Raw genomic sequence first — 14,182 nt, 5'->3', positions numbered from 1 at the left:
TCATGATCCCTTCCTCCATCTTCAAAGCTGGCAACGTCAGGCTCTTTCACTCTGGCTCCCTCTTCCACTTACGAGGACGCTTGTGATTACATTGGCCCACCCAGGTAATCCAAAAGAATCTCCCCATCTCAAAGCCAGCTGATTAGCAACCATAAGTCCATCTGCAAACCTTAATTACCCTTTGACATGTAATATAACATATTCACAGGTTCCGGGATTAGGACGTGGACATCTTTGGTGGTGGGGAAATCATTCTGTCCACCACACAGGCCTAGGAAGAAAAGAGTCTCCATCCTGGGAACAAAACTGTCAACATCACTTGGGAGATGCCCCGTGAATACATGATGTGGGGCTATAACCCCATTTCAGTCTTTTAAAGTTAGATTGGATGTTGCCATTTTCAAATTATTTTTTAACCATAAGCTCTAAGATTTCTTTACTCTGATATTATATCAGTTTTAATAAACCTAATCAGCAGCTAATTAGCCATAGGCTGAAGGCTGTATTTTTCCTTTTTGTATTTTCCCCTTTCTCCCCACATCCCACCAAAATGAAGCCAGGTCTGCACTTCACTGCCTCAGGGGAGGTATATAACCTGGTAGAGGGAGGAGAGCGAGGACTGTGGGTCCCTAGACACCTCTTCTTAGTAGTGCTCTGAGGAGCTGGTAATTCCCCAAATTGGAGTGCCCCCACCAACCCTGGTTTATCCAGAAACACCAGGGCTCCCAGATGTGTGGCAGATTTCCTCAGCTTCCTACAGAAGCAGCAATGGACGGGGGACAATGAGTGGCTTGGTGGCAACTTACATACTACAGATAATCATTGACCAGATGGGGCTCCCTTAGATGTCTGGCACTGTGGAAAGTTCCAAGATCTAGTCTTGATCTCAGGGAGGCAGGAACTGCAAGAATGACTCAGGTAGAATTTCCCAACCCTCTGCCGAGATGAGGTGAAGAATCGAAATGTTGATTGAGAGAAACAATAAAGAGAGGCACTATTTCTTGCATACGTAGAATTATGGTTTGGGACTAATTACAAGAAAGAAACACACCTTTTCTGCTGAGGAGCTTGGGTGTGGTGGGAGTGAAGGCAGAAGGGAGCCACGTGAATGCTTGGGAAATCACATGCTTAAAATGAAGGCTTTGGTGTTCTTTATCCACAGTGAAAGAATACAATCTCCTCTATGGGGCGTTTTATGCAAAATAGTGTTATAGGAAGTCTGAGAGAATGGAAAATGGTTGGGGTACTCTAATGAACATCACCTACATAAAATTTTCCAGCCTTTTTGGAGAGCAGTTGGGCAGTATCCAGAAAACAGGTGCATCTTCTATGAATCAGCAACCCCAGCAGCACAAGTGCTCAAAAATCTATGTACGAAGATGTTCTCAAATAGGTTTCCTCCTCTCTAGCCTTCCTCCCGGGGCTCAAGCTGGCATCTCTCACCTGGCCCACTGCGACAAACTCCCATCTGATTTTCCTGTGCCCTGTCCTGCCCCTCTATGGAAAGACTGCTCAGAAGACAAACCTAGTCACGTTACTTTTCTCTTGAAAACTCCACGATGGTGTTCTCCACTGCCCTCTGTATATAGGCCATTGCTCTGAGCTTGCCACACAAGGCCCCGTGATCTGGCTCCTTAACGGCGACCCCACTTTCCAAGCATGCTGCAAAGTTCATTCAGCAAACGGGTCAACGGGCCCTTCCCTGTGCCTCCGTGCATGCTCTTCCTATCTGCTCTGCCCTAACTCAGTTGCCTCCTTACCCATGGAGAAGCTCTTCCTTTCAGAAGTTGGCCTTGAATGCCCTATGCAATAGTAGTTGCTTCTCCCTTGGGCTCCCACAGTACAGTGTGCATCAGGATGGAATGTAAATTAGCATATTGGATTGTTATTTTAAAAACAATTCTTTCTCCTCCAAGGATGAGTTCTGTGGAAGTACAGGATATGCCTGTTACTCTATATTTCTGCCATTTAATAAGATTCTTGGTAGTTCTCTCCAAGGATATGGTTTTGGGCACGCGGGGTTCCTCATTCTCCAAGTCTGCCTCCCTCTGGTCTCAGTCACTTCAAGCTGGAGGTGCTAGAGCTAGAGATTTCCTCAGCACCAGTGAGATGGTGGGGGTCAGTAAATCCTACTTTCACCTAGATGGCTCAGAAAAAGAACCCAATATCTGGATGGCATGGCTGTATCTGTCAATTTCTGTGTGATCATGGGCAAATCATACTCTTCCAGCCTGTTTTTTCTCAGTAAAATGGACATAATAATAACAGCTATCTTCAGAGACTGTCGTGAAGATACTGAGTGGCACAGAAAAAAAGAGAAATAAAAAATTAAGTCCCTAATTTAGGAACCTGGTTCATACAGATGAAACCCTCCTTATTCCATTTCCACTGTTCAAACTAAGTGCATGCTTAATTTTGCCTTCACCTGTAGGACATTGTCCTCCTCTCTCCATGCCATCTTTTTTGCTCTATCCCCAGTGACAGAAAAACATCATGTCTCTCCCATGACATGGTGTCTCTCCCATGACATGGTCAACTGGATATTGGAGTCACAGATCTGGATTCAAATCTCAACTCTGCCGTTTCCTAGCTGAATGTCTTGGGGCTGGCTACTTAACCTCTCAGCACCTCAGTTTCTTCATCTTCTATTTCCTTGCTATGTGATGAGGAATAAGTAAGACTATGTAACTGTTCCTTTCGTTTTCAGTAATCTCCATCTCTACTCTTATTCAGCCTCCCACACATTTAATCACACCTAGGATGCCTTCTTCATTCCACCAGAGTTTCATTTTCAAGATTTTAAACTTGGAAATCCACTTTTCTGAGTATAACCTCCGTTTCTTTCAGTTCTCTTTCCTCTATCAGAGTCAGTCTGGCTTCAGCTTGGCTTCTAGCCCCTCAAGCCATCCTTATTCTCCCAGGCCACCTTGGTCTGGTCTCAGTCACCTCTCTGCCAAGCCAGAACCCCATGGCTAGCCATGTCACCATGCTTTCACCACCACCTTGCATTTCCACGCTCCTCTCTCTGGATGACCTCCGGGCCTGGATAACTGTCTGCTTACTGTTGTAACTTACAAATGTTCAAATTTGCAGGAGAAAGAGTCTTTTACTCCTATGCTATGGGTGTAGAGGACTCATCACCAGCAAGTCTGTCTGCCTCTCCCTGATTGCCTCTTGTTGTGGCTGGGGAAGAATAGTCTCCTTCCTTGCCAACGGTCTCCTCTGACGGGTACCCTGGCTCCTACCCCATATCGTCTCCTCCAGACCTTGCTCCAACAATGATCCCCTGTATCATTCATTTACCTCTGCATTTGTTCTTTCTACAACTCCCCTTCGGCATATAAGACACTCGGATCTCCTCCATTCTAAAACCATCTTCTCACCTTCCACTCCAGATACCATCCTTCGCCAGTCCCTCGCAACATTTAACGTCTTCAAAGAACCTGAGCTCCTCACCTGCTCATCACCTACTCACTTGTTAACCCCTTACAGTGTGACTTCTGCTTCTGCCACTCTATTTGGTTGCCAACCTGATGACCACTAAGTCTCCTAGCTGCCAAACTCAGATGGCAGTTGTCACTCTCCGTACAGCATTTGACACTCTGGCCTAGCTGTCTTTTTCTGAAGCACTCTCCTTCAATGATCTTCATTGCTGCTTTATTATGGTTTTCCCTCTGTCTATTCTCTTCCTTACCCATGATGCTCTTCCCTCAATACCACTCACTCGGTGAGAACCTCTACTCTTATGGTTTCAGCCGGGCGTTGGCAGACTTTTTCTTAAAGGTCAGAGAGTAAATATTTTCAGCTTTGTGGGCCAAAGGGCAAAATCAAAGTGATTATATGGGTACTTACATAAACATTTAAAAAGTAAAAATTGTTTTTAGTTCACAAGCTGTACAAAAACAGGTTGTGGGTTTAATTTGGTTGTGGGCTATAGCTGACCCTTGGTTTCAACCACCAACTCTGAGCAGAAAACTCCCCAGTCAATAGCTCCAGTTCCCACCTCTCTGAAGGGAAGTCTCCAGAGTTCCAGACTTGTGATTCCAATTGCCTACCAAGCATCTATACTTTGCTATCCCCTACATATCTCAAATTCAATGTGTTCAAAAGAAAATTCATCTCCCCCAAATCACTTCCTTTTTCCTGAATTCCTTATTTTGCTAATGTTGTCATGACTCCCTCAGGCACCCAGTTCAAAATCTCAGCCATCTCTGACTTTTTCCTCCCTCACTACACTGCTGGCAGTGTTATTTCCTAACTGTCTCTTAAAAACCTCATCTCTCCTCCATTCCATTCAAGTTGTCCTGGTCCAAACTCTTAACATCTTTTCCATGGACAATTGTCACAGCCCCCTCACTGGACTCCAGTCTGTACGTCCATCCAAGCCAGGCTCTATACTGAAGTCAGGGATTTTCTTTTTTAGGTCATTTTTGTATTGTGGTAAAAACACATAACATAAAACCTAACATTTACCATCAAATTTTAAGTGTACAGTTCAGTAATGTTAAGTATATTCACAGTGTTGTGAAATGTCTCCAGAAATTTTCACCTTGCAAATCTGAAACTCTATACTCTTTAAACAACAACCCTCCTTTTCCCCTTTTCTGCAGCCTCTGGTAGCCAACATTCTACTTTCTGTTTCTATGAATTTGACTGCTTTAGATACCTCATATAAGTGGAATCATGAAGTATTTACCTTTGTGTTGCTGGCTTATTTCACTTAGCACAATGTCCCCGAAGTTCATCCACGTTGTAGCATATAAAAAAGATTTTCTTCTTTTTCAAGATCAAATAATATTCCACTGTATGTATTTACCACCATTTAAAAAAATATTTATTTATTTGTTTGTTTATTTTATTGGCTGTGTTGGGTCCTTTTTTTCTGCTGTGCACAGGCTTTCTTTAGTCACAGTGAGTGGGGGCTACTCTTCCTTGTGGTGTGTGGGCTCCTCATTGCTGTGGCTTCTCTTGCTGCAGAGCACGGGCTCTAAGCACATGGGCTTCAGTAGTTGCAGCACATGGGCTCAATAGTTGTGGCTCATGGGCTCTAAAGCGCGGGCTCAATAGTTGTGGCGCACAGGCTTAGTTGCTCCGCGGCATGTGGGATCTTCCTGGAGCAGGGATCGAACCCATGTCCCCTGCATTGGCAGGCAGATTCTTAACCACTGCGCCACCTAGGAAGCCCCGTGTATGATCTTTTTAATGTGTTGCTGGATTCTGTTTGTTAATATTTTGTTGAGGGTTTTTGCATCTATATTCATCAGGGATATTGCCCTGTAATTTTCTTTTTTCGTAACATCTTTGTCTGGTTTTGGTATCAGCGTGATGGTGGCCTTGTAGGATAAGTTTGGGAGTGTTCCTCCTTCTGCTCTATTTTGGAAGAGTTTGAGAAGGCTGTCTTAGCTCTTCTCTAAAGGTTTGATTGAATTCGCCTGTGAAGCCATCTGGCCCTGGGCTTTTGTTTGCTGGGAGATTTTTCATCACAGTCTCAATTTCCGTACTTGTGATTGATCTGTTCATATTTTCTATTTCTTCCTGGTTCAGTCTTGGAAGATTGTAGTTTTCTAAGAAGTGATCCATTTCTTCCAGGTTATCTGGTTTATGGGCATATAGTTCCTTGTAGTAGTCTCTCATGATCTTTTGTATTTCTGTGGTGTCAGTTGTTACTTCTCCTTTTTCATTTCTAATTCTGTTGATTTGTGTCTTCTCCCTTTTTTCCCTGATGAGTCTGGCTAACGGTTTATCAATTTTGTTTATCTTCTCAAAGAACCAGTTTTTAGTTTTATCGATCTTTGCTATTGTTTCCTCATTTTTTTCACTTATTTCTGATCTGATCTTTATGATTTCTTTCCTTCTGCTCACTTTGGGGTTTTTTTTTTTGTTGTTGTTGTTGTTCTTTCTCTAATTGTTTTAGGTGTAAGGTTAGGTTATTTATTCGAGATTTTTCTTGTTTCTTGAGGTAGGATTGCATTGCGAGAAACCTCCCTCTTAGAACTGCTTTTGCTGCGTCCCATAGGTTTTGGGTTGTTTTGTTTTCATTGTCATTTGTTTCTAGGTATTTTTTGATTTCCTCTTTGATTTCTTCAGTGATTTCTTGGTTGTTTAATAACATTGTTTAGCCTCCATGTGTTTGTATTTTTTACAGTTATTTTTCCTGTATTTGATATCTAGTCTCATGGTGTTGTGGTCAGAGAAGATGCTTGATACGATTTCAATTTTCTTGAATTTACCAAGGCTTGATTTGTGACCAAAGATGTGATCTATCCTGGAGAATGTTCCATGTGCACTTGAGAAGAAAGTGTATTCTGTATTTTTTGGATGGAATGTCCTATAAATATCAATTAAGTCCATCTGGTCTAATGTGTCATTTAAAGCTTGTGTTTCCTTATTTAATTTCTGTTTGGATGATCTGTCCATTGGTGTAAGTGGGGTGTTAAAGTCTCCTACTATTATTGTGTTACTTTCAATTTCCCCTTTTGTGGCTGTTAGCAACTGCCCTCTGTATTCAAGTGCTCCTGTGTTGGGTTCATAGTTATTCACTATTGTTATATCTTCTTCTTGGATTGATCCCTTTATCATTATGCAGTGTCTTCTTGTAAGTGCCTTCCTTGTCTCTTGTAATAATCTCTACTTACTTTAACATCTAATTTGTCTGACATGAGTATTGCTACTCCAGCTTTCTTTTGACTTCCATTTGCATGGAATATCTTTTTCCATCTACTCACTTTCAGTCTGTATGTGTCCCTAGGTCTGAAGTGGGTTTCTTGTAGACAGCATATATAAGGGTCTTGTTTTTGTGTCCATTCAGCCACTCTGTGTCTTTGGGTTGGAGCGTTTAATCCATTTACATTTAAGGTAATTACTGACATGTATGTTCCTATTACCATTTTCTTAATTGTTTTGGGTTTGTTTTTGTAGGTCTTTTCTTTCTCTGGTGCTTCCTGCCTGGAGAAGTTCCTTTAGCAATTGTTGTAAGGCTGGTTTGGTGGTGCTCAATTCTCTTAACTTTTGCTTGTCTGGAAAGCTTTTGATTTCTCCTTTCAATCTGAATGAGATTCTTGCCGGGTAGAATATTCTTGGCTGTAGGTTTTTCTCTTTCAAGACCTGAAGTATATCCTGCCACTCCCTTCTGGCCTGCAGAGTTTCTGCAGAAAGATTAGCTGTTATCCTTATGGGTTTTCCCTTATTATGTTTTTTGTTCCTTTTCTCTTGCTGCTTTTAATATTTCTTCTTTGTGTTTAAATTTTATTGGTTTGATTAATATGTACCTTGGTGTGTTTCTCCTTGGGTTTATTCTGTATGGGACTCTCTGCGGTTCTTGGGCTTGATTGACTATTTCCTTTCCCATGTTGGGGAAGTTTTTCACTAAAATCGCTTCAGATATTTTCTCAGACCCTTTCTTTTTTTGTTCTTCTTCTGGGATGACTGTGATTCGAATGTTGGTGTGCTTAATGATGTCACCAAAGTCTCTGAGACTGTCTTCCATTCTTTTTATTCTTTTTTCTTTTTCCTGCTCTGTGGCAGTTATTTCCCCCATTCTATCTTTCAACTCACTTATTTGTTCTTCTGCCTCAGTTATTCTGCTGTTGATTCCAAATAGGGTATTTTTAATTTCAGTTATTATGTTGTTCCTTACTGTTTGTTTTCTCTTTAGTTCTCCTAGGTCCTTATTAAATGTTTCTTGTATTGTCTCTATTTTGTTTTTGAGATTTTGGATCATCTTTACTATCATTACTCTGAATTCTTTTTCAGGCAATTTGCCTGTTTCCTCTTCATTTATTTGGTCTTGTGGGTTTTTATCTTGCTCCTTTGCCTGCAAGGTGTTTCTTTGTTTTCTCACTTTGCCTAATTTATAGTAATTGCTGTCTCCTTTCCCTATGCTGCTTAGTAGTAATTCCCTTGTTTTTGTTCCCTGCCCCCTGTGATGGGGTTGGTCCAGTGTCTTAGTAGGCTTCCTGATAGAAGGGTCTGGTGCCTGCTTTCTGGTGTGTGTATCTGAGTCTTTTCCCTCTGATGAGCAGGGCCGTGTCAGGTGGTGTGTTTTAGGGTATCTGTGAGCTTAGCATGGCTTTAGGTAGTCTGTGTGCTGATGGGTGGGTTTGTGTTCCTGTCTTGTTTGTAGTTTGGTGTGAGGTATCCAGCACTGACAGCTGCAGGCAGTTGAGTGAAGCTGGGTCTTAGACTGTGTAGAGGCCTCTGTGAGAATTCTCTGCAGTTAATCTTCCCTGTGGCTGAGGACTCTCTCGTAATCCAGTGTCCTGGACTTGGTGCTCCCTCTCCAGAGCCTCTGACTTGACTTCTGGTAGAGGAATCCAGATTCCAGAGGTCGCTTGTCCTGGCAATAAAGGGGATTAAAAATGACTATCCAAGCCCCAGACTAATGGTAAAAGATTAACTCAAACAAACAAATACTGGATCAAGGAAACACATACATGCACAAGAAACACAAAAACAGAACCCAATAGAACTTAAAGCACTAGAACCACCTGACAGAAGAACCCCAGAATGCAATCAGACAAGTAAAGAGGAAACCAACGAAAATTCAAAACCAACCCCCCCCCACAACAAAAACAAAAACAAAACAAAACCCAGGGAAATTGTGAAAACGAGGACCAAATATAACCGGGACCAAATAGAAACAGGGAGCAAATATAACAAAGAGCAAGAGAACAACCAGATAGACTGAAGATCCCCAGAACGAAATCAAACAATTATAATTAGAACTAAGATAAAGACAAAACCTAATAACAAAAACCAAAGCAGTGTGTCATCTGAAGAATAAAGCAAGGAAACAGAGCAGACCAATAATATTGATTAAAATTATAATAGGATAAAATAAAATAAAAAGGGATAGAACACAGAGCAACAGAAGAGCATAGTATGACTGGAAATATAAAAAGAAACAGAAAAAAATAAAATAAAATAGAAATGTATTAAAGATGAAGAAAAGAAAATAGGGGAGATTAAACTCAGCACTATAAAAAAGCTAGCTAGGAAGAGAAATATACAAAAAGGCTAAAAATAAAAATAAAATATAGAATAAAAAGTATGTAAAGTGTGTTATAAGACATGAAGATCCCTTAGGACTAAGATCATAATTTAAAAAGAAAAGGTAGAACTGACCATAGAATGGATCAGATCAACAGAATTAATAATAATAATTGTGTTTCCTTGGGGTCTCAGCTGTAAGTGTCCTTGTACATGCTTTGAGCCTCAGGTCACCTTCAGCTTCCCAAGAGGCCCTCTTCTGCCTCTGGGATGGACTCTGGGCCTGCTGTGGGTCCTATGGGTTACACTTAGGCTCTAATCTGGCCCAAATCTTGTGTGTGCTTGCTTCCACAGTCCACAGCTGCCAGAGGTAGACCATTTTTCATTCGTGGGAAAGTTCATTATCTACTCTGATATTCCAAAGACATAGGGTCTACCTAGCTGATCACGAGGATTTAGTCTGCAGCATGTATATCTGATGGGAAGATTTATAGAACCTTTTCCTGAGTCCTCCTGTCCCTGATATTCAGCTTTGGTTTTGTCCCTGCTTCTGCATGTGGTCTAACCACCAGAGTCTGGTCCTGAGGCTGCCTTGGAGCTCTTGGGTCTGCCTCAGTGAGGGTTTCTTTTATTGTTCATCTGCAGATGCAGGTGTGTGGGTAGAGAGAGACTTTGATAGTGGCTACTCTCCCTTTGTGTGACTGAACAGTAGCACCCTGCTTGGATCATGGGAGCCCTGGGGGTGATGATGAATGTGCAGGGATGCTGGCAGCCATGGGTATAGGAAATTTGGCCTTAGTGTGGATCTCTACTGGTGCCCAGTGCAAGGCACCTGAGGGGCAGCCATCAGGGGCTTTTTGTATTACTCTGCGACCAGCAGAGATTCCTTTATTGTTCGTCTGTAGGCACTGGTGTGTGGGGAGAGAGAGGGTACAAAAGTGGCTCCTTCCCCTGTGTGTGAGTCAGCAGTAGTGCCATGCCTGGGTCGTGGGAGCCTTGGTGGCAGTGGTGGCACCTATTGCACAGCAAAGCCAGAAGGCTCAGGTGTAAGCAGAATGTGTCCTGAGCTGGGACCCTCTGCAGACTTCTTCTGGCTCTCAGCTGCAGGCACACCAGGCCAGCCCCCTCCCCACTGGGGGGCTTTTTCTATCCCTTGTCATCTGTGACAGCCAGGCCCAGAGGGGGCCTCCCTTTGTTCATCACAGGCACCAAAAGAGAGGCGACAACAGTGTTCCCCCCCCCCCACCCGCTTGTAAGTCAGCAATAGTGCGCTGCCACCATGGCTGCCCAGCTTTCTGTGGTAGGCATTCACTGCTGCGGATTTCTTCCCTCCTGTCCCCTCAGTCTGTCTCCCCACAGCCGACAACGTTTCTCACCCTGAACAAGTTCCCTGGTTCCCACGTTCCAGCTCCCAGACCTCTTGTACAGTTGTGAACCCACGTCTCAGTCTGTGACACTCAGGGCTGTGGTACGGACCCTCTGTGTGTTTCTCACTCTTTCCCATCTGCCACAGATCGGCTGCTTCATCCTCTTTGGACAGAATTAAATGCCTCTCTTCTGACCCAATCAATTTCCCCATTGGGGCAGGGGTTTCCCTGTCAGATAAGGGGGAGAGGTTTCCCCGAATTCAGGAATCTCTCCTCTGTTTCTGCTCCCCCTGCACCAGGGTGTAGGACCTGTCCCTTTCCTTTCTTCTCCTCCTCTTTCTCCTTTTTTTCCCCTTTTTTCCTTCTGTCCTACCCAGTTATGTCAGGATCGTTGCAGTCCTTTCTGGTGTCCAAGGTCTTCTGGTAGTGTTCAACTGGTTTTCTGTGGGAATTATTGCATCTTTTGATGTATTCCTGATGCATCTATGGAGAGAGATGCACTCCACGTCCTTCTACTTCACTGCCATCTTTTCCCCCCCAATTTTCTTTTTTGTAGTGATATGTTTTAATCCCCTTCTCATTTCCTTTTATGTGTATTCTATAGATATTTTCCTTGTGGTTACAATTGCAATCACATAAAATATCTTAAAGTTATAAGATTCTATTTTAAATGGGATAAAAACAACTTCAATTACATACAAAAACTACTCCTTCACAGCTCCATCCCCTTTTTATGGTATTGATAATGTACATCTTTATATATTGTATACCCATTAACATAGGTTTATAACTATTTTTATGTTTTTGTCATTTAATTCTATGCACCCAAACTACCATAGTGTTTGGTGCATGTATTTGACTTTACCAGAGAATCATATTTTGACATGGCTTCATGTTGCTGTTTACCATTCCTTTGTTTCAGTTTGAAGGATTTCCTTTAGCTTATCTCATGGAGCAGGTCTAGCAACAAAGAATTCTCTCAGCTTTTGCTTATGTGGGGAAGTCTTCCAGTCTTGTTGAAGTGAGGCCCAGTACCTGAGATGGCTGTGCAAGGGCAATAGTGAGCAGCTGTGTGGGTGAGGGTATCTTCCTTTCATCTTTCTCTTTTGTCTCTGCTTCTCTTCCTTGTATTCTCTTGGATGATAACCCTTTCTATATAGAAAGATTAAAAAGCACATACAGGAACTTCCTAGGTTGTGCAGTGGCTGAGAATCCACCTACTAATGCAGGGAACATGGGTTCAATCCCTGCCCCAGGAGGATACCACATATCACAGGGCAACTAAGCCCGTGCACCACAACTATCGAGCCCATGTGCTGCAACTACTGAAGCCCATGTGCCTAGAGCCCGTGCTCTGCAACAGGAGAAACCACCACAATGAGGAGCCTGCGCATCACAATGAAGAGTGGCCCCTGCTCTCTGCAACTGGGGAGAGCCCGTGTGCAGCAATGAAGACCCAATACAGCTAATAAAAAAAAAAAAAAAGCACGTACAAGTTTAAAAATAACCTCACTGCCCTAACCTACAGTTTCGGTTGGCACAGAACCCACTTTCTAAAGTACCACAGACAACAATTTGACCAAATGTTTCACCACCACATACCTAAGAGTGACAACTTTGCAGCCTGTCATAGCTTTACCATTGTGGCTCCAAGCCCAACCCTTTCTATTCAGCCAGTTCTAAAACTTTAGATTCTGTAACTTGCAGCTTGCACTTTGAGGTACAAAATTCTAATCAATTAGAATCTGAATTCAGCTCCAGTAACTGGGACTCCAATAACAGTGGGTTCAACAAATTAAGTTAAAAAATTTTTTTTCCATTTAAGGAAAAGTCTGAAGATGGGCAATCAAGGGCTGAAACAGTATTTCATGATGTTTTCAGAAATTCAGACTCCTTTTTTATTTCTGCTCAATGTTAGAATGGTCATTTAGCCTTTACAAGATGGCTGCCTGAGCTTCAGCCTTCACATCTGCCTCAGGGCAGCAGAGAGGAAGAGAAGGTAAGGGCAAAAGGAGATTGGTCAACTGATTTAGCTCTCCCAACCATGTTTCTTTCCCATAAAATATATTTGTATAAGAATTTAGGTACTTTTAGGTAGGAAAGATGATACTCAGATTTCACTGCTAGGTTCAGCAGAGTATAATGTCAAAGAATGATATATCTGGTGTGGAATAGGCAGTGGTACATTGAAACAAATGTTAAACAAAGAGCATTCAATCTGCAAAGAAATTTATAATAATTTAAAGCTTCATGAACTAAGATCATTTCAATTTAAAACACTAAGAAAGAAGACCATCATGAAAGACAAAATCAACTTCTGAGGGTAAGAAATGGAATGTAGGGCAAACAAGAAGAAAATTAGTGTTTGCTGAGTTATAAGTATGAGCTTTCCATAAGATGGACATTAATTATCATTCAATGGCAAACCTTGCAAATACAAAGTAAATCCAAATCTTTGGTCATTGTAATAAATATTATTACCTGAAATAAAGGCAAAGCGATAGATTCTGAGTCTGGCTTGTCAAATATTTCTTGCACTAACATTATCTGCTGAAGCATCTGGCCAATTTGTACCTAGTAACTCCTTATGCATACTGAATGGGGTTCAGGTAAAATGACGCTATGTACATGCTATGTACAGAGCTGAAAGGGCATTCTCCATCCTGGGGGAGTTATCAGTATACAATGGGAGATCTAGGTTTCATATTTTTGTTTCTTTATCATAATTCAAATGCAATTCTGGGTGAGATTTTTATTTTGCAAAATGAATATGTGCCCTATGCTTATACTTAACAACAATAATAAAATAAAGCTCTAGCTTTGGGGAGCTGACACACACCACCCCAGCTATGGGACGTTACCTTGTGGGACTTACTGAGGTTGCCTTTCTTCCTGAGGAATTTTCCCAGAAGCTCTATGTATCACTGGCTAGAATTTAGTCATGTGTTTATCCCTCCTTGAGGAAGCCTGGGAAATGTAGCTTTTTAGTTGGCACATACTGCTGCTCCCAACAAAATCAGAGTTTGTTAACAAGAAGAAGGAAAGAAAAGATCTCACGTGGGCAACTCTAACTAGTTGGGGCAGAAAGGAATTTATCCCCTGCAGAATTGTTAGAAGGGATGTAGAAGAAGCTCTAGGCAAAGCTCTCAGAAACATTGCTGCTTAATTGGTTTGATTAACCTCAGAAACACTGCCTCTGTTGCCTACCATGCCAGAGAAACGGATGACCTCTGCCCAGCTGCCCAAAGGGATGTTGGGAAATGTAGTTTAAGAAACTTATCTGAAGAAGATGGGATTCACAGTAGTGGTGAGTCAGCATATTTCATTGATTCTAAGATAGGCATTTGGTTTTTGGTTTTTTTTTAACATTTTCATATCTCTGAAATCAGCATACTTTTGACAGTCAGTGATGGCTGTTGGCCATATGGCAGTTTTATGATGTAGTTGTCATTGCTTGTATGTACATGAAATCCCCTTAGAAAGCATCTCCATTGAAAGGGTGCAGATGGGATCTCAGTAGCTTGGAAGGAAATCCTGGAGCCAACAGTGAAGCACTCTTTATAAATGCTGTCCCACCAAAGAACTGCATAGGGTGCAAAACAAGCAGCATAGACAACTCTGAGTTGAAAAGGGACTCATAAAAGTTCTATACTAAATATAAAGAACTTCCAGAAATTTTATAAATAAATAACTGATTTATTTTGATTTTCTGTGTATTTCCAAGAGATTTACACTTAAATAAATGTAAATGAGATCTTTCAATAAGAACAAGATAAAAAAATCTAAATGATAAGGAAAAAACCCCCTAACTATTGACCCAGTTACAT

The sequence above is a fragment of the Hippopotamus amphibius genome, chromosome X (assembly GCF_030028045.1).
Source record: "Hippopotamus amphibius kiboko isolate mHipAmp2 chromosome X, mHipAmp2.hap2, whole genome shotgun sequence".
NCBI classification, from domain to species: domain Eukaryota; kingdom Metazoa; phylum Chordata; class Mammalia; order Artiodactyla; family Hippopotamidae; genus Hippopotamus; species Hippopotamus amphibius.
This window is presented reverse-complemented; position numbering follows the sequence as displayed.